This window comes from Artibeus jamaicensis, unplaced genomic scaffold (assembly GCF_021234435.1).
Source record: "Artibeus jamaicensis isolate MK-2021 breed Jamaican fruit bat unplaced genomic scaffold, CSHL_Jam_final scaffold_847, whole genome shotgun sequence".
NCBI classification, from domain to species: domain Eukaryota; kingdom Metazoa; phylum Chordata; class Mammalia; order Chiroptera; family Phyllostomidae; genus Artibeus; species Artibeus jamaicensis.
The window spans coordinates 3923339-3947730 of record NW_026522057.1 but is presented as its reverse complement, the minus strand read 5'-3'; the positions used below and the strand labels follow the sequence as shown (position 1 = coordinate 3947730).

At 48.6% G+C, this 24392-nt stretch overlaps 1 protein-coding gene across 2 annotated transcripts in view; it reads right to left on the bottom strand.

Annotated features, from left to right (window-relative positions):
- Nucleotides 1-24392, bottom strand: part of HIVEP3 (HIVEP zinc finger 3) — a 420543-nt gene that overhangs the window by 232656 nt on the left and 163495 nt on the right. The window lies entirely within an intron of this gene.

Genomic DNA, 24392 nt, shown 5'->3' with positions numbered 1-24392 from the left:
GGGGCGGCGACATTCATTAAGTCGCTAGGATCCCGGGTGGGAGGATATGCAAGCAGGAGCAGGGGTCCTCTTTCCAGAACTTGTGTTCCCCTGGCTCAAAATGAGAGAGAAGCTGGAGAGCTAAGGGAACAGGGCGTGTGAGCAGAAGGAAAGGCAAAGGGTTTCTGAGCCACCACTTCCGGAAGAGCCCCTCCTGCATCTCAGTGGAGATCATCTATTCAGAGGGTCTGCTTTTCCCCTTGCAGGCTACTTCATGCCTTACGTTGTGCTGTGTGTGTGTGTGCGCCCCTCTCTTCTGCGGAGCTGTGAGATTGCAGAGCCAGGCACACCCAGGAGCTGTGCCTGGCTCACCCTGGAGTTCCCCCAGCGTCTTGCATGTGGTTGAGATCAGTATTTGTTGAGTGAATAAATGCGAGTAGTAGTTGAAACGGCCACTCAGAACTGGGGAAACAAGCCTGGCAGAGTCCGGAGACTGGACCCTGGTGGCCATGGGAGCCCCTGAGGTCAGCTGTGTGACCCGGGCACTTACTTATTCTCTCCCTGCCTCCGTTACTCCTCCTGTGTTTCACAGAAGGCACCTGCCTGGCAGGAAGCACTCAGCCCAGTGCCTGGCACAGGCCAGCGTGGCCCGTGCGCGTTGTCCCTGTGTCCATCTGCAGGACCCTGGGCCGCGCTGCTCCGCCTTTCCTCGGTTGTCTTCCAGGACGGGGAGCCATGGGTGGCTGGTGCCACCTTCGCCATCTAGACTCCCAGGTCCCATGTGGCAGCTAGGCTTGAGGGGTAGCTGTTGGCAGGCCTCTCGTCTCTCACCCCCGTGACCGGGTCCCCCCAGCCCGTCTGACAGCCCCGGCCCCGCTTGACCTTCTCCCACACTGGCTGCCAGACTCACTTCTCTGAATGCCCATCTAAGTATTTAGCTAGGTCACTCTCCGCTTCACCCTGCAGTGGTCCACGAGCCACTGGACAACCCCATGGTGCTCCCCAACTGGACCCTGCTTACCCTTCCAGCTGCTTCTAGAGGCCCAGCCTGTCTGTCTTCCACCGCCCTGCCTTCCCTGGTGTGGCGGGCCCTGCTCCCTGGCATGCTTCCCCACACTGCCTCCCTCAGGCTGCCTGGTGAACAACACGTGCCATTCAAGACTCTCAGATGGGAATCCTCTCACCACCCCACATCGCCAGGGCACCTTACACATGTGTCTCTGGTATAGCCCATGACATTATATGGACGATACTGATCCACCCACCTGTCTCCCCACTCCACTGAGCTCCCTCCAGACAAAAACTCAGCCTCATTCTGATCTGGGTCCCTGCTCTTGGCATAGGCCTAGTACGCTGCTGGTATCACCAGGATGTCAGCTGTTTCTGTCCTCCCCAACAGGTAAAGCCTCCGCCCTGCCCTCTGCCTCCCTCCCCGAAGGTCTGGGGTTCTCCGGCTGCTCACCACTGTCCTCTGGACCTACACCCTCACTGTTCCACCAACACTCTTTCCAGCCTGGACCAGCTGCCAACTCCAAAGCTGTCCCCATTCATGTCTCCCCTCTTCCTGTGTTAACAGACTTGGGTGTCCTAACCTTAGGAGACCCAGCCAGGGTGACCGACCTGACCACACAGGGAGGGAGGAATGACCCCGACATCTCCTTGGCCTTACCCTTCCTTGCTCGACTTCCTCGTCCCTCTCTGAGAGAATGTCTCGTCACCGTGACTGAGTGCTTCGGAGCCCACAGCCCCTGGGATGAGCTACCTCACTCACACCCTTTCAGACCTTGGGCAAATAACGTCACCTTCGTGAACCTCAATCTCCTTATGTGCTGAATGGGGTGAGAAGCACCCATCTCGGAAGGTCGTGGTGAGAACATGAGGTGCTTATTGGGCACCTGGCACACAGCCAGAGGCTGGTGAGTAACAGCTGAGCAGAAAGGGACACCTTTGTGCTTCCTTTCTGTGGAACTTCAGAGGGGGAGCTGCCCAGCAGGGGCTGAGAGCAAGCAGCAGGACCACTCAGGCCTGACTCAGACCCCGGGGAATCTCAGGGGGACTCTGGTGGGCTGGGGGCTCTCAGCTCAAGGCCTTCCCTGCTTTTCCCAGGAAGGCCATGGGACAGGACCCAGACCGTGACGTGCTTGCCACCTCCACCTTTACCCCCACACAGCCTAGAGCCCCTCAGGAGGACAGGATGAATCATTTCCAGGTCTCAGTCACGGTCATGGTCACAGAGCTTAATTTCCTCTCCTCCAACCTATCCCACCCCCTGTTCTCCGCCCACTCTCGAACCCCACCACTTTCCTGGGCTCTGATGTGGGAGGGATCGTGGCCACTGACGTGCTTCAAAGGTAAAAGTAGAACACACTTGGTTCTCCTGCGGTACAGCAAGGCTGAACCCCAGAGAGGGCCCGGGTTGAACCCCGGAAGCCTCTCCCACGTGGCTTTGGGCCCAGTGCACTCCCACTACTCGCCCTTGTACTGAGGGCCCCCTCCCCACTGCTGACAGCCCTGTGCTAGAGAACGGAGGTACAGAATGAGGAGGGGAAGGGAGAGGGAGACACAAACATACAATGACCCCCAGCATGTGTTAAGCCCAGAATCCCAGAGGACAGGAGAGGAAGGCACTCAGGAACTCATGTGTTTGACCTCTCTGGATGGCCAGACCTCATGCCAGGTCAAGGAGACAAGGTGGGGGGAGACAGAGGGAGGAAAGGGTTCGATCTTCCTTGAGACTCAATGACAGGCCAGACAGTCTCTACACAACCCTTCGAGGTGGTGGTGCCTGTTTGTAAAGAGAGAGGCGAGGGGAGGTGATTTCCCAGCATCTCACCTCTAGCAAGTCGGGAGCAGAGCGGACACCCAGGTTTGCCAGCCTCCAGCAGGGCAGACAGTGGAGACGCACAAGGGACCAAAGCACCCAAGCCACGTAGAAAGAGGTACAGTTGCCGGGTGGAGAGTGGTCTGGGAGGTCAAGAGACAGGCGACTGGCCCTGTCTGGCAGCGGCCGAGGACCAGGGAAGATGTCACGAAGGATGATGTTTGGCCTGCGTCTCAGAAGGTGCAGGCGTGGGAATACGTCAGGAGGTCAAAGGGGGCAAAGAGCAGGTGCAAAGGCATGAGTGCCCAGCAGCAAGGAGCCAGTGAGGCGGCTCCAGCCAATGGTGGGGCTGTGGAGGAGCCCCCTAATAGTACCTGTCGTATCCCTGATAACTTGGAGCCAAAAGTCATTCTCTTTTCAGATAACCCAGTAACAATGTCAAACAATTACACCATGTGCTAGATATTGCCCCAAGCACAATTCTCTACTAAATCCTCACAGTGACCCTAGGAGGTAAGTACTGTGATTATCTCCATCTTGCAGATAAGGAAAGTGGGCCCAAAGAGGTGCAGTTACCTGCCCAAGGCACGCACCACCATCAGCACTGGGCCTGAATTTGAACCTGGGCAGGCAGGCTCTGCTAGGCAGTAGTCTCTGCTGCCACCACAGACCATCCACCACCCTGCCTCTCCCTAACAGGCCCATCTCCGCTGGACTCACCCACCAGACTGCAGATGCCTTTGGAACAGAGGCCGCCGCATCTTATCCTGCTCCTGCATCTGGAAAAGAATTTGACTGGCACGTCAAGACCCAAAGATTCCAGCATGAGAAAGCCTGGTCGCCAACCAGTTTGGGCCGGGAACCAACAATTTGTTGACTTAATCAGGCTGTTGCAGAAAGGTGTTGTCATGCGGCAAGGTTTCTATTCCAGGCGGCCAGGCCGTAATTAAATGTCCCGACCTGCGCACCTCCAATTATTGCACAAGAGCTGGTTTCCCAGGCCTCTTAACTAGCAATTACAGAACCTTCCACTGAAATTCCAAATCACTTAGCAAAGGTCACTTCCTTTATTTATTTTTTGGGGTTTGGGGGTTGAAGTGGAGTGGAATTACTGCCCAAAGTATAGGCAATGACCATTATTTCAAACAGATTTATCCAAATAGCCACTCTGGAGCAAGAAATATAGTCCTCCATCCTCACAAGTTGTTGAAAGGGCTCCTGTTTATGGAGCACCAATTACGTGCCAGGTACCACTACAGGCACTTTAAATGTGGTTGATGATTTAATTATTATAATAAATGTGAGAGGCAGGTATTATTATTATTTCAATGTTACAGAGCAATTAACTGTAGAATGGAAAAGCTAAGTAACCTTCCGAGGGCCACACAGCAGGTCTGGAGCACTCGGGGCTGCAGCCGGGCCCGTCCGCCACCAGCTACGGGTTCTGCCCCTTGAACGAGGTCGGCGTAAGCTGAGAACCCAGTCCGAGTTCAGAACAGGGCTGGCTCTGTGCTGTGCAAGGGGGGATGAGAAGTCCCGGCATAGTCCCTTTTCCGGGCCAGATCCGAAGGCTCGTGAGGCACACACAGGTCTGCCTCCTACAGCCTCTGGACAGTTTCACCACTTTCAGGCAGTAACCCTCTGCTACCGATGCCTTGGGCAGATCTGTATTTCCATTTGACTCTAGAGCCCTAGTTCTTAGTCACTTTTTAAATTTCTTTTTTTTTACCACTTGGTCCACTTAAAAGAAAACATTTTTATTATTTTAAAAAATTTCTTTTGAAATAACTCTAGACTTACAGAAATGTTCTCAAAACAGCGGAGTCCCGGCGGGTCCTTGGCCCCACTGTCCCAGTGTTAACACCTTCCATAACCACAGCGCTGTCAAAGGCAGCACATTGACATGACGCCCTACTCATAACTACATGAGAGCCCCTGCCTGGGTTTCCCCAGTTTTTCCACCGAGGGCCTTTTCTCCTGCTCTGGGGCCCGACCCGGATCCCACGGTGCCCGTGACCATCATGCCTCCTTTCTTCTAGTGGCCAACTCCCCCATGTCTTTCATCATCTGGATGCTTTGGAAAATACTGTTCACTTTTTTAAAGTGCCATTCAACGTGCACTTTTCAGGTATCTTCTTATTATTAGATTGACATGATGTATTTTGGCAAGAATATCACGGAGGAAGTACGTGATCTATCCTGTTAGTGGTGGTACTAACCTTTGATGCTTGGTTCAGAGGGTATCTGCTGGGTTCCTCCATTGTAAGGTTACTATTCTGCCCTTTGTAATTAATAAATACCTTAAAAGAGACAGTTGGAGTCTATGCAAGTATCCTGTTTCTTTTCAAAGGTTTTGTTTTGTTTTTAGTTGTGGCAAAACATACCTACCAAAATAAAACTTACCATTTTTACCCATTTAAAAATATTTGTTCATTTGTTGATTACGCACACCCAAGGACACAGTCACTGATTTTACAGAGAGGGAAAGGAAGGGACAGAGAGAGGGAGAGAAACATCGACGTGAGAGAGGAACGTTGCTCAGTTAGCTCTTGTGTGCCCAGACCTCTTCTAATCTCCACCCCAACCAGGGACCAAACCCGCAACCAGGGATGTGCCCTGACCAGAAGTCAAACCTATAACCTTTTGGTTTATGGGACGATGCTCCAACCAGCTGAGCCACACTGACCAGGGCTCCTTTTACCCATTTTTTAATGTACAGCTCTGTGTCATTAAGTATATTTGCGTTGCTCTGCAACCAACACCAATCTCTAAAACTTCGTTTGTTTTGTTTTTTAGTGCTGACATAAACTTTTCCTTTTTTGTTGAAGTCTAATTGGCATATAACATTTTCTTAGTTTCAGCAGTACAACATAATGATTTAATACGTATCTGTACACGCTGCACGATGATCACCACAATAAGTCAACATCTGTCACCATATGTAAGTTACAAATTTTTCTTCTTGTCATAAAAACGTTTGAGATCTACTCGCCTAGCAATTTGCAAATATGCAGTACACTTTTATTAACTGCAGTCACCGCGCTGAACATTATATCCCCAGGAGTTATTTTATAACTGAAAGTTTGTGCCTTTTGATTCTCTTCACCCATTTCACCCACTCCCCATGTAATATATTGACAAGAGAGGCTCTGGCATAGTGTGAGGACAGTGGGACCTCGGGACAGAAATGGCTGGTCCCAAAGATGGTCCACACACCACTGCTGGCTGTGTGATTCTCACAGCAGATGCCACTAATGTGTCATGACCCTCCCTCCCACCAAAGCAAGTGCCATCTCAGGCTCCTTCTCGACACAGGCAAGTCCTCTGGTGGATCACACTGGTCTAGGATATTAAAATTCTCTTCTGTCTTAAATATGTCATGAGCATATTCCCCACATGCAAAATTCAGATATGTGTTTTGGCTGAAGATTAAAACCTGTTCTATAAATCCATGTTTCACAAGCATATAAAGTCAAATCACATTCAGTCATCCACTTATGACTGAATCACTTTTAATGAACAGAATGAAAGTACCCATAATCAGAAATGTCCCCTGCAAATCTAGGGCAGAGGGTGACCATGGGTGCACACCCCAGGCCTGCACGGAAAAGACATTCAAGTACATGGGGGAACCGGTGGGTGGAAGAACTGAGACAGAATAAAAAGGGGAAGTGGAGGAGACCTGTGGATAAAAGCTGCTGACGGCACCATCTCACCAGAGTTCACACCTGGCTGGGGACTTTCCTGAACCTACAAGGTTCCAAAAGAGAAATATCCGACCCAAACACCCATCCGATGGAAAAGAACAGTGTGCGTGCACACGCCAGATGCACACAGGCGCATCTCCCAAACTGCAGGCAGGCAGGTTTCACACCAGACTCACTCAGGCTCCACTGCTCAGGGCCGAAAGTCAACCACAAACACTTCAACGCCCGGCCTCCCCCTGCGTCTCACAGACAGACCCCCAGCTACCCACAAGAACTGGGCAGATTGTGTAATGGGAGAAATCCACATATCCGTGAGGCTGAAACAGAAGAACCGCTGCTGAGCTTGTCCCAGTTCTTTTGGTTCTGCCTTCAGGCAGCAGCAGCCCTTTTAATATCTTATCTGAAATAACATAGTCACTGTGCTTAGAAAAGAAATGCTGCCAACCACCTTTCAGACAACAAAACTCCAGAAACACCCTACTCATAGAGCTTACTAGGTAACTCCAGGGTCGGTACAAAGATCTCTCTCGGGTACCAGGAAGAGTGCATCCAAGGAAAGGACAGATACTCCATGTCCATCCTGGGCCCTCGGTCTGCATCTGCCGCCACCTCTCTCTGGGGCTCAGCCTAAGAGAAGCACCGGCCTTTGCAACGAAGCCCAAGGCAGATGGTGGCTCGCGCCTTGCGAGTCCATGCAGCAGGCTCTGCCTCGCAGCTGCACCAGTTGCCTGCCTCAGCTGTTTGGAACCCCATCGGAGCTCTCCAAGGTACTGACCCTCATCCTGGCTGGGCCCCTAAAAACGCTGCCGTGGTGAACAGTGGTTATTCAGAGTTTCTCTATATGATTATATTCTTCTAAAAAGGAAGTGATTTAAAGTAAATTTAGTTTTATCGCTGTGCTAGTTGTACAAAAAAGGTAGGTTCTATTTTTCTAATAGCTATAGAAAGAATATATACTCATCACTTTGAGAAGTAGCTCTCTAACTTCCCCTTGCCCCCATTTATATAAGCGTGGGTCCCCTCTTGAGAAGCCAGAAGACCTATGTGGCATGCAGGCCATGGGTTGCTCTACAACGGCCTGAAACTTTGATATCTCTCACTTCTCACTCCGTTGGATCTGCCTTGTTCTACACCTTGGCCTGAGGTCCTTCAACCCCTCCCTGGATACTCAAGAAGCCTAGGATGCCCCCTTTCAGTCCTGAAACGGCAGGATGCCTGCCTGCTAACTTGTTTATCTTTCCCACTGGTCTTAGTCCTCCAATGGCTGGATATTTTTTTAATCCTTACCTGAGGACATTTTTTATTGCTTTTTAGAGAGAGAGGAAGGGACAGAGAGAAACATCAATGCACTGGTTGGTTGCCCTCTGTATATGCCTGGACTGGGGATTGTACATGTCCAGACTGAGGATCAAATCTGTGACCCAGGTTATGTGCCCTGACCAAGAATCGAACCCACAACCTTTCAGTTATGGGACAACTCTCCAACCAACTGAACCACATAGGCCAGGGCTGGATCCTTTTTTATACCTGCAGCAGGGTGTGGTCCCTGAGGTCCTTAGTGTTCATTGGACAGAAATAAATAACTTTCTGGCTATGACCCCATCTCTTGACCCATGACTTGACCTGCTCTGTGTGGCCATTTGTGGCCATTCTGCCTGTCGACCAGCTGAACTTTTCTCCTGAGGATGCGGACAGTGGTCTGTGCTGGTCCCACTAAGAACAAACAGCACTGGAAACTTCAGGAGCTGTGCTGCTTGTTTGCTTGCTTGCTTGTCCTGTTTCCTAAAGACAGAGAGAGCAGGGGTGGCCCTGGGTTTCACTTGCCACCTCACTCCATCAAAATACAACAATAAGAATGAACGGTTCTTTAAAACACTATTTTGCATTATTCTAAGCACTTTATCTGTATTTGTCTATAAGGCAGTTACTGGCATTATTCCCCCTTTTTAAATAGTGGGGCAGACACAGCGGGTTGTGTGATTCACCCAAGGTCACACAGCTGATCAGTGATGGACCCAGACCACACGCCCAGGCTGGGCCCCTCCAGAGACCCTGCCCTTAACCATTGTGCTATGCTGCTTCCTGCTGAAGTTCAGATTAGGTGGGCAGGGAGTGGCAACACATCAGGCGAAGGTGAGAAATAGAAATTTGGAGGCATAAAGTCAGAAAAAAAGATGCATTTTTAGGACCACAATAAATTCCTAGAGGAGGAGCAACTATCGCAAAAATGGTAGCTATTGAAGTTGTAAAGACAGGTTCTATCTAGCTTCCAAAGAGTCATGCAATTTAGAACTAGAAAAAATTGCCTTATTTTAAAGATGAGCAATTGCCCACATAATAAAGAAGAGCACCCAGAGGGACCTGCTTAAGAAGACAGATAGGTACTCACTCAACCCTTTGTTACAATGATATGAAAAGATCCCAAGGTGATATCTGAATAAGCAAAGCCACCCAGGTCGTTAAACTGTCTGCTGCCTTAAGACAGACACAGCAGCCCACGGCCACCAGGGCATAGGAGGCTGTTTAAGCCCAGCCAGCTCTCCTCAAGGGGGCGCCAAAGTCAGCACTTGTCTCAAAACAAAGCTTTCTTCTAGGAAAATTGCAAACACAAGAAACACAAACATAAAACTCTATCTCGGCCTGAAATAGACAGATGCCTATGGGATCTGGCTCCAATAAAGGACAAGAGCATCTGGGGGATGTCTGAACCCTAGACACCCCTCAGCAGCCTTCAAGCATCCCCTCTCTAAGAGCAGGGTCATACCTGTATTGTGTTCCCATCTGGACGCCTCATTTCAAGAGCGATAGTGACAAGTTTGTGCAGGGAAGGGAAATTCACAAGTATCAAGACTGCTTAAAGGACCCAGGGCTCCTCAGCCCAGAGAAGGTGAACCGCTAGGCTAAAAATTCACAGCTGCTCCATCTATGATGTGAGAAATGTCCCCCTCACTGGGACAGATGAGGCAGAGCAGTGAAGGTGCTCTGCTCCACAGCTGCAGCCTGTTAGGAGGGGGCAGGGGAGCGCAGCAGTCTTCCCAACCTGGGAAACCCAGCCGTGCCCCTGTGGGCCTGTGCTCTGTGGGGCCTCAGAGCCTCTTAGAGCAGGCACAAGCCTGAGCTGTCTCCAGGTCCTGGCCCCAGGCCTTCATATTAGTGGTGAGGACTCTAAGGTCCCAGATCCCAGGAATCCAGTCACCCAGACCCCCCACCCCCATCACTCTTTCTATTTGGCCTGCAGCCTCCACCAGCAGGGGGCACCACTATGTGCCAAACACTCTTGTCTTTCTGATGACAGGAAAGCCTTGCTGTCACGGCAGCGAGAAAGCAGTGACTCGCTCCTGTGCCAGGCAGTCGCCATCAGCTAGTCCTCTTCCCAGACACACTGGCAAGACTCGGGGACATAGAGGGAGCCTGAGACTGTGAGTCCACGTGCTTTCTTCCAGTTGTCTCTCTCTGGCCTTTCCCGGAGGGGCCATTTCTCTCCCCAGGACCACAGTGAACAGAAGTTCGTGTGGAAATCTCCTCTTTGCTTCTGGCCACAGGGAGCATATCTTCCAGACAAAAAGAAGACAACCTCAGAGTCACGGAGCCAGTAAATAGGAGAGGCCATTAGAAGTCATCAAGTGCCCTCTGACTCCACGCATAATGTCCAAAAAGTGGTTCTAACACATGGGACACCATTAAAATAGGGAAGCTGAGGACCTCACAGCATGCCGCATAACACCTCTCCCTTAATTCTGGCTCAGAGCGGCATGTCTGGACACTAGGTCTCTCCAACCCCCCAACCCCGCACCCCATCCCCACCCCAAAGAGGCACATACAGAAAAAGCCACGACAGCATCTGTCTCAGATTTGGGGCAACATCTTGTTGAGGAGGTTAGGTTCTTCCCCAGCCATTTGGCCTGGTGGCCTGGACCTCCCCACCTAAGGGATGCTGGGGCCCCAGCGCCACCCCGCAGCGATCTGCAGGAGCCCCCGCCTGGCCCCACACAGCCATCCTCTATGGCAGGGGCTCCACTTCTTGACTTTCTTGACCTTGGTCATGGTTTATTCTACTATCTTGAAGAAATCCTCAGAAGAAATTGAGTAGTGAGGGCCAAGAAGACAAGGACAAAAATTTTTTTTGGACCGGGGATGAAATTCAAGCTTCAATACGTCATGTCTGTGAGGCTTGTGGAAAACTGGCTTCTGACCACAGAGGTTAAAGAAGAGCGACTGTCCCTCCACCTGCACTCAGCAGACATTTATCTGAGCATGCGCTGCCTGGGCCAAAGCGGCCCAGAGAGCGGGGTCACGTGACGACGATCCCTGCTCCCTCCCCGTCTTGCACCAAGTGCAGGTTAGTTTCACACGCACAGTCAGCCCTCATAACCACCTTGGAGGTTAGTGTGCTCCCATTTCACTGATGAGGAAACAGGCCCATAAAGGTTAAGGAACATGCCCAAGGTCATAAGATGATGCAGAACTAGAACTTGAACTCAGGCCTTGCTTCTCCAAGGCCAGTGCTTCCCACCACATCACAGCATGGAGCTTATAGAACCTGGGTGAAGCACTTTCTCAATCCCTATTGCAGGATCAAGAGTTGGTCTAAAATATGCTGGGCTCAATCCCCAGCGCCTCCCACAGCACGTTAATCTTGTAATTATTACTCCATTACCATCACTCTCCATGATGTTCTCAACCAATAGATCTATTACGCATTAATATGTTTTAGTCCCACAGATACCTATGTTTCAGTTCCCCAGGTATTTCTAGGTACCGAAGGAGTCAGTTCATCCATTTTTCAATGGAGAGCTGCTTCTTCTTTGTAGTAAATCCATTTATTTCAATGGCCCATTGATTCCAATGCATTTATTGAGTATGCAGTGTACACACGGCAGCATTCTGGGTTCTGGGGATATGACAGTGATCAGGACAGAGAAGGTCCCCACTAACACAGAACTTACATTCTAGCAGAGGTGACAGATGGTAAGCAAGTAAATGAAGAAATAAGACAATTTCAGGTGATAAGTGCCATGAAGAAAATAAAAGGTGACTGTTTTTAAAGTTTACAATGATTTGCATGGTTGGTTAAATTATAACTATGTGTAACAATTTCTACAAAATATCAGTTGACTAATTTAAAGTCTAGTTTAGCTTAGTTTTTAGTTTTAACTTATTTGCAGCTGCTTCAGTGAAGCTACTCTGCCATGGTTGGCCAAAGTGTGGGGTATTCTAGGTTTTCCCTTGCTTGGAGTCTATGACTTTTGGAAGGTGACATTTAAACTGATGCCTGAGAAGAAGCCAGTCATATAAAAAACAGGTGGTTCTAGGGAGAAGGAAGAGGAAGTGCAAAGTCCCTGAGGTAGCAAGGATCTTGGCCAGTGTCAGTGGGACTTAGCTCAAGGAAAGCAGGAGAAGATGGGAAAAGCTAATTCACAGAGGCCGCTTGGGCCAAGGAAGGAGGTTTGGATTTTATTCTAGTTGTATGTAGAATGTGCCCCTAGACTTTAGGATTAAAATAGCCTTGAGAATTAATCCACTAACACCCACAAATCCTTGCTGCGGTTACCCCCGCACTGGGTCCTGGAGTGAGTACCCAAAGCACCATGAAGCACCGCAAATTAATCAAGGCGGCCTTGGAGGCAGGGCCAGAGTTAGTAAGCAGTAACTGGCAGACCCAGCATTTGAACCAAGGTCCGGCTGACTCCACAATCCTGAGTCTTTCTCCACTGCAGCCTCCTAGGAGCTCCCACGTAAAGCTTGGACGGGGAGGAAGAGAGAACCCCACCATTCAAACCAAAGCATGGACTTCTGCAGAGCTTTGCTCATGGCAAAAGGCAGCCACAGGAATAGGCCACCCAAGCCTGGTGAGACAAGAAGGCCAGCATTTCTCTTATTTCAGATCAAATCCAGAGGGCAAATTTTACATCAGATAACAACTAATAGCGTCCCTACCCACAGCACTTGTTGCCAATTCACAATGTGTTTGCATGTGGTTCTCAAAGGCCCGTGAGGAAGATGGGGTAGAAACCTGCATTCCTAACAATGCCAGCCTGCTTCCTTGTCATGCCTTTGTCCTCCACTGGCACGACCCAGCTGGAAAAGAAACCGATTCATCTCTGTCCTTCCGGATCCAACTCTGGTATCTGCTCCTCTAAGGGGTCTTCCCTGACCGTCTCCACCCCCTTTTAGGCCAAGTTAATCACTAAACACATCTCTATCTTTTTTTTTTTTTAATCACACCACACTGTACACATCTGATGTCTTATCTGTCTGCCCTACTAAACTGTGAGCAAATTGAGGGCAGGGATTCTCATTCACTGTCAGACTGCTGACACCCATTACAGAGCTTCACGGAGAGTAGACATTTACTGAGTGCTGATGAACCCACTGATGCCTGGGAAAGGGTTTCCTGCCCGTGCTGATGAGCAGCAAGACTGAGACCCGTGTTCAGGCCTCAGACTACATTTTCAGACATGATAAATAGCCATGTCATGGTAGGTCATGACAACCTCGGTGGAGACATGAGAGGGACAATGGAGGGGAGTGATGCTGGAGAGGGGAGGCTGGATGGGAGGAACTGTAAGGAAACTCAACACAGCAGAGAGAAAAGGATGGGGCAGGATTTGGCAGGAAACAGCACAGAAGTGAGTCGGAGGTGAATTACCTTCAGTCCTTAGGTGGGCTGCTGGGGGAACGAGGGTGCTGCCTGCTGGGATGCCAAGGCTGAGCAGGGAGCAGGGAGACTGGGGCAGCTTTGCATATTCAGCTTGGCTTGTCAGTGGGATCCCAGGTCACCAAGAGGACCTGTGGTTCGATGCTCCATTCGGAAATGTACTTAGTGCTTGACAGTTACAACCTGGGTGGTAATGGTTACCCCACGCCCAGGTGGGCAGAGGGAAATTGGAGCTGCCAGAAGCTCCAGAATAGGCCTTTGAAAATCATGAAACCTCATACTTCAGCATCAACATGGCTTCTACAGCACTGGTGGGAGTCCCCCTCATGTGAAATATAGGGATGCACTGCTGCCTTCCTTTCCAAACACCAACCCCCCCCCAAAAAACCCCAAATATCCAAATGCTGCCTTGACTGAGTGGGGAACTTACTCTCTTTGGAGAAAGTGAAGAGCAGTGGGGTGCACTACAGCAAGAGCGTGGACTTGGGCGGGAGACCGGTCTCGGTTCTAATCCTGACTCTGCTTCCTTGGGTGGAGTGACTACAGGCCAGCCCTGCTGTCCCAGGAAGGACACCACAGCAGAGTCACAGACGCATGAAGACTGGGGGAAGAATCCGTGATGTCTTAACACCACGGATGGTCAATATCCAGAATGTACAAGACCCTCCTGAGAACCCGTCAGCAGAGAAAGAAAACACAATAGGAAAATGACGAAGCACAGGAGTGCGAAACCAAAGGGGAAACTCACAGAAGAGGAAATCCGAGAGACCTCCCAATGCATTAGTAACTAGAAAGATGCCGAAACAAACTCAGTGAGATGCTGTTGACTCCCCAGGTTGTAAACACCGTCAGTACCTGTGTTAGTGAGCGTGTGGGGGAATGGGCATCTTCGTGTCCTGTTTGTGGCGGGCTTGCAGATGCGTCCAGCCATTCTGGAAAACAACCTGCCAGGACTTAGTTTAAATAAATGTTTACCTTCCTTGTGACCCAGAAAGTTCACCCCCAGCTACAAGTCTCAAGGAAATGTTCACATTGGTTCAAAGGGTCACCAATGAAGAAATTCATAAATACTGGTTCTGGTGGCCAGGAATTGAAAGCGACCTCAGTGCCTGAGACTGGAAGAAATGGTAAGGGAGATCGTGACGAATCTGGTATCCCAGTCACTAGCACGCAGTCACTAGAAGTCAGCGACTGTACGTCCCATGGCATGGAGAAACCTTGACGTGTAGCACTGAAAGAAAGTGAACACCGTCAGTGGCGGAGGCCATGGTCATCGCCTTTCACGGGGGAAATAGGTGCGCGCATCTGGTGCCGATGCACTCTGGTGGGGCGTGGGGGCAGCTTCTAAAAATTGTTGTTTTCTTCTCCTTGCACCTTCCAAGCTCCATCCCTCACTGTACACCCTGCCCCCGACTACCACCCCGCTTCCTCACAGGTGGAGTCTGGAGCGCCAACACAGCTTCCCACGGCTTCCTGGGCAGTTTAAACAGCCCTGTCTCCTGAGGGAGACGTGTAAAGTGATTCTAGGGCAAGCTTAAGTCTAGCAAGAGAGAGAGAGAGTTTTAAAAATCAGGCCCAATGACACCTTGCACCTGAAATCCCAGTGCTTCGTGAAGGAGGGAGTGTGATGCTGAGGGACCAGATGTTCGTATTATCTCCATTGTACAGACAGGGAACAGAAGCACACAGAGAATTTAAGTAATACCCTGCAAGGCACTCACTAATAAATAGTAGAACCCATGTTAAAGCCCAGGCCGTCTGATCCCAGAGCCCAGATTCTTTATTTTGTTTGCACATTTTATTTGATGGGCATGTGTGTGTGTGTATGTGTGTGTGTGTGTGTGTGTGTGTGTGTGATGAAATCTTCTGGACACACGGAAACGTGCAGAGGCTGAGAAAAGGAGCACGTCGTGCCCGTTGCCGCGCTCTGCCCAGTCCACTGCCATTTAACCACAAAGCAGCTTCATTCTCAATGGTGTTCATTTGCTCCGTTCGCATTTTTTCCCCTTGGTCTGTCTCGCTGAAGGATTCCTTATCTTTTGTTTTCTGATTTAATTGTTCTTTTCCTATTGGTTCTTTATTTCCTGTTTTATTAATTCTGCCTTTAACGTTTCCTTCCTCCTGCTGTCTCTGAGTTTGCTTTTGCTCCTTTTCTGACTTCTGGACCGGATTCCCCTATTCAGAGGCAAACATTCACAGCTCTGCATCTCCCCCTCGGAGCGGCTCTAGCCATTGCCCACATTAAAATGTCCAGTTTTAATTATCATTCAATTCAAATATACAATTTTCATGAAGATTTCTTCTTTGATCTGTTAATTATTTAGGAGATTTTTAAAATTTCAAAGTCATGAGCATATCGGTTATCTTTCACTTACTTCTAAGTTAATTCTTTGTGGCCGTATGAATATATAATACTGGGTTTGTTTGTTTTTTTCTGTAGAGATATATGTGATATTGGTTGTTTTTTATTGCTTGATGTTTGATACGTTACCAGTTTTTACAAAGTGTTCACATGTACTGCTCAATTGTTAGAGGCAGGGATTTCGCAAAAAGGCTTTAGACCAGGGTCAACAAATGTCCTATAAGGTCCAGAGAGTAAATTTCTTCAGCTTTGCGGACAGTCTGTCTATTCAACACTGCTGTTGCAGCACAGAAGCAGTTCATCAGGACTAAATAAATGAGTGTGGCTGTGTTCCAATAAAACTTTATTGACAGAAACAGGCAGCGGGTTGGAATTGGCCCATGGGCTACCATTTCCCAGTCTCTCCTTTAGATCAAGCTTGCTCATTGTGTTGTTAAGATACTCTGTATCCTTAATGATTTCTTTTTGTCTGTTTGCTCTATCAGCTGTAGAGAGAATTATGTTTAAATTTTCCTGTATAATAATGGATTTATCTCTCTTTGTCATTCTGCCCATTTTTGCTTTGTGTATTTTAAAGTTATTAGCTACAAACAACTTCAGAATTGTTACAGCTTCATGAATCCTTTTTAAAATCGCTTAACAACATTTTTTGTTAACATGCTCTTCTGTAATGATAATATCATTACACCAGCTTTCTTTTGGTAGTATTTGTCTGGTAAATAGTAACCCATTAAAGTTCAAATGTTTTAAATATTTAGTTTATATTCACTTGCCCCTGAATTTTCTACTTTTTTTTAAGTGACAGTCCTATGGTCACTGTAAGTGACAACATAAAATATCAACTTAAAAATACCTAATCCTGCTGGGGTGGGGGGGAGAGGGGTGTGAAGGGATTGAGCAAAAAAGAAAAAAACTCCAAACATGGAACAAAATCCAGTCCTAGATATTAATCCATAGAAATGTTAGCTCCATGAAGAAAGATATGTTATAAGGAAATTAAAAAAACATTCCATTCACAATTGCCTCAAAAAGAATAAAGTACCTAGGAATAAGCCTAGCCAAGAATATAAACTGTACTTGGAAAATTATGACACTGAAGAAAGAAACTGAAAAAGATACAAATAAATGGAAGCACATACCATGTTCATAGATTGGAAGAATTAACATGATTAAAATGTCTATACTACCCAAAGCAATCTATAGATTCAATGCCATTCCTATCAAGATTCCAATGACATATTTCACAGAACTAGAACAAATATTTCAAACATTTATATTGAACCACGAAAGGCCCCACGTAGCAACAATGATCCTGAGAAAGAAGAACAAAGTTGGAGGAATCGTGTTACCTAATATCAAACTATACTACGAGGCCATAATAATCAAAACAGCCTGGTACTGGCATAAAAACAGACACACAGATCAATGGAACAGAACATAGTGCCCAGAAGTAAACCCACACCTTTACAGTCAATTAATATGTATTCTGTACACTCTGCTAAATCCCCAGGGTTGAACAATCCCGGGCACAGAATAGGCCCTCAACACAGCTTTATTGCATGAATGCACACTTGACTCTTCATCTCAAGATAAAATATCACCTGTTCCTAAATAGACAGGTTGCAGGCGGTTTCTCCCCTTTCTAACTAGGGCTTATGACAGGTGGGACCTTGAGTTTAGGGAAGGGAGATATGGTGAGTTCTTCTCCTTTCACTCTCTTGCCCCTAATTTCTTAAACAGAGCAATCCCTTTGGGCCCCTAAGGCATTGGGAGAGAAAGCAGGGGCAGTGAAGATCTTACTTGTCTACTGATCCTATAGGCTCTGCACTCTTTGAGCCCTGCAGAAGGTACAGTTGACTCCAGCTTCAAGATTCCCCAGCTGGACTCCTCTGGCTTCCAGTCCCCCCGAGGCAGAGGCTGCAACCTATCCCTCTGGCTGCCCTGCCCTGCAGCCCCCAGCCCTCCAGAGGTCCACATCACAGGGACCTACCCTCTCTTCTCCGGCAGGTCTTAAATGGGAAGACTCCCATGTGACTTCTCTCTGCACAACCTCCAGCTCATCCATGGAAACCTGTCGTGCATCCCGTGTCCTGCTGTAGTGGGAACGTGGGTACTTCCCAAATGAATCCTCTACCCACTCCTCCCTGCCAAAGGCCACCTGAGCACCTCGGTTCTTTGTCAAACATCTGAGTTTGTCTCCCAGCTGCCGGAGACCAAACCTGGCTCTGAGTAGTTGAGCTTTTCCCCTACCCCGCCACGGCACCACATGTACTTAAGCTGAGTTGAGAGGGTAGGCACCCTCACATCTCCATCCTTAGGGGTCTGGACTTCAGTGACTTTCCCAAAACCCTCTTGCCAAGATCTTCTCTTCTACATCCACCCCAGACCCGCTTTTACATACTGGGTCCTGCCTTAGAGTCAGGGAACTAGGGGTCAAATATTTCCTGCAGAAATTCTGCAGTTGGATCTAGCACCTCATCTTGGTGCCTCTGTCAAACTTCCATTTAACTCACTGTGTTCTATGTACATGCTGATGTTTCTCCATATTGTTTAAATGTAATATTTTTTAATGCATATAAAGTCTGAAGTTATTCCTAGTTTTCAGGTGAATATTACAGAACTTTAGAATGCTTAAATGCCCCCCACACTTTTCACCTTAAAATTATATTAATATTTTAGTTCTACCTGGTTTTGATACCCTCAAATTTGTGATTTGTTTTAAAAGAAGTATGTGTTGTCTTAAAAAGAAAATGCTTATTGACACCGATCTACACATTTCCTAGTTTCTTTGCTCAGTGTTATATTCTCTTTCTCCTTCCCAGGCAGAACCGCCTTCTTCCTGAAGTTTATTCTGCAGTGTATCTTACTTTATCTTTATTCTTGAATGATAATACCACAAGGTATACTAGTTTAGTTTTTTTTCTCTCCACAATTAAAGTATAATTCCATGGGAGCAGTGGATGTGGGACTTCTATTGTTGTGGTGGCATCTATAAATCCAATCATTTTTCTTTTGTAGATGATGTGATTGATCCTCCCCAGTCATACTGAGATCTCCTTTGGTCTTCAATATGCTTCAGTTTCACTGCAATATGCGGAATCCAGTTATAGCTTCATTTACCCTTGGGGGTCGTTGTGATCCCTTTATCAACACCCTAACGTCTTCGGTTAGGGAAAGTTCCCAGCCATTGTTCATTTGTTTATTGCTTCTTCTCCATTCTCTCAACTCTCTCCTTTCAGAATTCTTCTGAGACATATTCAGGACTTTCTCCTTTCTGTCCTATTTTTTCATATTTTCATCCCTGTGTGCTGTTTGTGGTGATTTCATAATTTCCTCAGTTCTGCTTTACTAATGCATTTTTCTCCTGTGTTTTACTAGATCTTAACCCATCTACTGATTTTTAAGATCAATAACTACTCTGCAGAGTTAATAACCGCACGGACTGAGTTGCTGACACAACACCTGGTGGTTATGTGAAGGAGGGTTGTCCGATGGGAACTTAACTTACTAAGTAACAACTGTGTGCTACAAACAACAGTAACGACAACACAAACCACGACCCAAACACACTGGAGAGCAAAAGCCTGAGCGGGCAGACTCTGGAGGGGAGCTGACGCCGGGAAAGGCAGCTGTATAGGGTCAGCTTCCCATTTTTGCAGCTTGTAGACCAACGTCGGGCCGCACCAGCTTGGGGTGGGGGCTATGACTCCAATCTTGGCAACGACAGGAAGTGAGAGGCAGAATCCCAGAAAAGAGAGAGGCAGACATGTAGCCCCAAGTTTTGTCTAAAGTTTCTACCCAAATCTCTGGACCATGCCAGCAGCCTGATCTTGCACTTGTAGCTTCCACAACGGCAAGAAAACGAAACGCCTGCCGTTGCAACCCCCCAGTCTGTGCTGTTTCGCTGCAGTGGCCTGAGCTGGTGGGTGCACCGAAGACCGTACCCGCTGCTCACGTCTCCTCACGAGAACTCGAAGACGCAGATATCACAGCCCCCCTGTCACATAGGAGAACGCAAGACTCAGTCTTAGTTAAAATAACCGGACCAAGGTCACATGGTGAATGACCTATTGGAACCCGCCCTCCATGCCAGGAGCCTCCCTGATAATTCCTGGTAACTTGCCGTTTGGGAAGGAGGTGGACATCCTGGCAGGTGGCCGTTTGCTCCTGGCTCTGCCTGGTACCTCGTCCACACTCGCTTAAGGCACAGGCCACGCCGAGTAGGGGGCAGAGAGAAGAATTCCGCCCAGGCTGCACATTCCTCCCCTGCCCTTGGGGAGGGCGACAAAGAAGCCCGGTGGTCAGGAGGGTGTATGTGGGCGGGGAGACAGCGGCCTTTGTCTTCCCCTCGGGAGGCCCTGGGAGCGCGCACAGCCCTGTTTCCGGCCGACCCTTCTAAGAGGGTACTGGGACTCCAGCAAACTCCTGTCGGTGACTCAAAAGCGCTGCAAACAAATATTTTAAAAATCCGTTTATTTCTCTCTTGGCACATTCATGTCTGGTTTCTTGCTACTTCAAAGTGGGCCGCAGAAGCAGAGAGGCAGGCTGTGGACTCTAGTAACAGATTTAATCTGTAGTAAAACCCACCATTGTATGGGACTTCTCAGCATTTAGGGCACATGTTTGCCAACCTAGCTTTGTCTTCACTTCAGGCTCCGTGGGGTGAGTGTTTGAACATTATTATCCTTATTTCAGAGGTGAGGAGGTGAAGACACACAGAATATAAGGAACCAGCTCGAGGGAAGACGAAGACCCCACCCCAGGCTCCTCATTCCGAACGCCGTGCTCTTTCCTCTGGGGAGGCCCCATAAAACAGGGCATGGCATCCGTTTCCCAGCTACTTCAGATACACATTTCCATCGTGGACTTTTCACTGATCGTTGTTTTGCTTTTCACTAATTGTTTTTTGCTAATCAAAAGTACTATCTACCATCTTATAACTTAATAATAACCTGGTAGAATGGGAAAGGTAATACCCCCTTTTCCGCTGAGGACAGAATCACGTGGCCAGTGTCATAAGTGGTCTAGACCCTCGTCCTGGCATTTTTCTTTGCAACCTCACAGCCCACCTGCCCACGCACAACCCGCCACACCCGGTCTGCACTGAATAAAGCTCAAGAAACTAGAAAATATGCTTTTGTGTCTGGTCAGTCGGTATTGGTTTGCCCAAGCTAGTCTTTCTCATGAACCTTGCGAATATTAACTCACATGAATAAGCATCAGAGTTAACATTTATTGGCAATCACCAGATTGCAGCTCCGTTCTAAGTGCTGCATGTGTAATAGCTCCCTCAGTCCTCACGACTTTGGACCTGACCTTCAGAGAGCCCTTGGTTCTGTAAGCAGCTCCGCCCCCCTGCAGCCCTGAGTGTGAAGGGCCCCCGTGGGAATATCCTGAGCACCAGAGCTGGGCAGTTCTCAACCCGCACGACCGCAGGCCTGTGCCCGGGCTCTGCTGCTGCTCCGCCTGCTCTCCCACAGCTGCAGATGCCCCTTCCTCTTCCAGAATCCGGGAGCCGTCTGCTATTTCATCACTCGTGAGTCAACATTTTATAAAAGCCTTATTTCTCATTCCCACAGTTGCTTCCCCAGGTCATCGTCCCAGAGGTGAGAGGCTGAAATCTGTCCTGCCCCAGGAGGGGCTGAGTGAGGAATTAGGGACTCCACCAGACGGGAGCGTCTAAATGGAACCTGTGGTCTTCACTGGCAGCAGCATATATTCGGGGTTCCAAGTCTGCGTGCATAGGTGTGAGGTACCCCAGACTTTTAAGGTGTGTGGAGGGACAAGGTGGTTTAACGCATGAAACAGCTCTGGGCTGAGCAACAGAGAAGGCAGAGGGAGCGGGCAGGAGGCGCCAGGCCAGCACCTTCACCCCTTGGGGGCACAAATCATCCAACACGAAGGAAACTTGGTCAAGTTCTTCCACTGTCTTTATTCTACAGAACAGGAATCGAGGCCTGAGAAATTGCTCATCCCTCCAAACCCGGCTCAGGGCGTTAACGGATACAAGGTTTTGTTTGGCGATAAACATCAGGAGCCGTGTATTCCCTTCGACCCAGTAATGCACTTACTGCAAAGAAGCAATGCAGAGATGGGCCTGAAGAATATGTAGGGGGATGTTCATTGCAACATTGGTGACTGATATTATTAATTGTAATTAAGGATAGTAACAAATAAGGAACATCTTAAATGATCACTAGGGAAATGGCTAAGTAAATTATGGTGGATCCAAATATTAGAATATCAGGCAGCCACTACTAATCATGTTTTTCAAAGTAACTGTGGGAAATGACATGGAAAAGTGTTCATGATATGCTAAGAGAAAAAATAAAAGATTCCAAAATTACTCATATGGTAAAAATCCTTTCTAAGTATATGTGTATATACACACAGACAATAAGACTGGAAGGAAATACACCAAAACATTAACCATAGCTGTCACTAGGTGGTGGAATAACAGGTTACTTTTCTTCTCTCTACTTGCACATCTTTTTCAAATGTCCTATAATGACCCCGCATTACTTCAATAGTCAGGGAGAAATACCGCTGACTTCAACACCTGCTCACACAGTGGTGGACAGACTAAGGGTGGCAGAGGGCCCCCAAGCACTGGGTGCCATGCAGGCCCCAGGGACTCCTTCATTCTTCAGGGGAGAGCTTGCGACCTCCGTTCAAAAGATGAAGACAGTGAGCCTCAAAGAGCTGTGGTGCCTTCCCCAGGTCACTCAGAACGCACATTCATCTGTTTGTCTCCAAAGTCCCAGCTCTTTCCTGTACCTGAAGCTCTTTCCTACTTCTACTGTGTTGGGCAGGGGAAACAGTTACCCAGAGAAGGCAGTAGCCAGGCCGCCCAAAGTCTGGGGCACTGCTGACAGCAAAGACCAGGGAGTCCTTCCTGCAACCGGTAAGAGACAAGAGCCTAGACCTACGGAAACGTGCTTTCTTGTCCCACCACAAACCCATGGATTATATTCACCTTTTCCACCAGTTACCAGGAGTGCTCTACTGGATGTCCTCACTGGCGACACCTGAGATCTCAAAACAACCTGAGTTTTTGTTCTCTGAATCACCATCCACACCTCACCCACTGGCTGACCTGGTCACACATCTCCCTGCTGCCATTGGCCATCTTTACTCCTTCACCATCACCTGCAAACCAACGCCCCTCTTGTCCTAACTCTAGATGAGGTGACTTTCACATTGTTTCGGGGACCTGAGGTGCTGCTGGTGAGGGGGGCAGGAACAGTGAGGGAGGGGCCAGGCAGGGCCTGTCCCCTGTCCCCTGTCCCCTGTCCCCTGTCCCAACTGAACCAGAGCAGCTCTATCCATCTTCAAGTGACTGCCGGGCTTAGTATGAAAAAGACCCAAGAGTGATCAGAAGGCACAGATCTCAACCATTAATAAATACATTATACACTCCAGTAACTAAATGATTCCTGTAGAACCAAATCGCAGTGCAGAACATGAAGAAGGTTCCTGTCAAGGCTACACTTATATCTCATTGGTTCTAATTCATCGGGCAATTCCAGCAGGGCCTGCCTTTTCTAAAAGGGGGTCAGGGATTAGACAGGGAAAAGGAGGTGGTAGTAGGGAGAGAGGGACAGGAGAGAGGAAAAGAGGGAGGAAAGTCTTGGGGCTCCTAGGGCAGCCCTTTGGCTTCTTCAAACACTGACATCAAAGGACCCCTTTGAGGAGCATGTTATTTTATTTGTAGTTTCCCAGCGAGTCATGACTCCGCCCCCTGCATTTGTAAGTGCTATTTCCTCTGCCTGGCAAGCCCCGCCTGCACCGGTTCAGCCAGACCTCACCCAGGACACCACCACCCACTCTGGGAGCTGCAGGCTTCTGGGATGATGCCCAGCTCCCTGTGCCAACCCCAGTGGAAGCAATCAATGTCCTGAGTAAGCCAGATTCTCCTTTGCTTGTCCTTTTTCACAACAGGCAGAACTCTCCTGTCACCTTTACCTCCCAGGCCCAGCTCCAGGCCTGACACCCAGCCATAAGTCTTTCCAATGGACTCGAGTGGCCATTAAGAGTCTGGGCTCAGTCACTTAATAGCTGCAGGACCTTGGGAAGTTACTTCTGGCTCACCCAGCAGTGGCAGACTCATCAGAAGACTGAGGAAGAGGTCAGCGGGACTATTAGAGGGAAGCCACGTGAAACTGGAACCTTGCACACGGGTGGCAGGAATGCAAACTGGTGCAGCTGCTATGGAAAGCAGTATGGAGGTTCCGCCCCAAAGATTTAAAAATAGAACTTATGACCCAGGGACCCCACTTGTGACTGTAGACCCTAAAGCGTTGAAAACAGGACCTTGAAGCGATGTTAGCACTCCATGCTTGTTGCGGCATTACTCACAATAGCCAAGGCAGGAAACAACCTAAGTGCCCATCAGTGAAAAGACAGAATAACAAAATGTGGTGTGTACGTACAATGGAACACTGTGCAACCTATGAAGGAAATCCTGCCATGTGCAACAACACAGGAGGCCATTATACTGTGGGGAGTAAGCAAGTCACGTCACAGGGGGACAAACACTGCATGATTCCAGGTACACGAGGCAGCTAGAACAGTCAAACTCACAGAACCAAACCAAAGGCGGGGGAGGGAGAAATGAAGGGCTGCTATTCAAGGGGCAAGAAGTTTCAGTTAAGCGAGATGAGTAAGCTCCGGAGGCCCGCTGTGCAGCACTGTGCTGCGGTCAACAGTGTGTCCTCGTACCCTGAGAAGTATGTCGGAAGGGTAGATCTCATGTTGTATGTTCTTATAAAATGAAATAAAATAGAATATGATAGAAGTGACTCATGGCTAGCATTCTCCAGGCTCCCGATTTCTTCAACCACATCGCCTGGCCAGTTCCCGTGT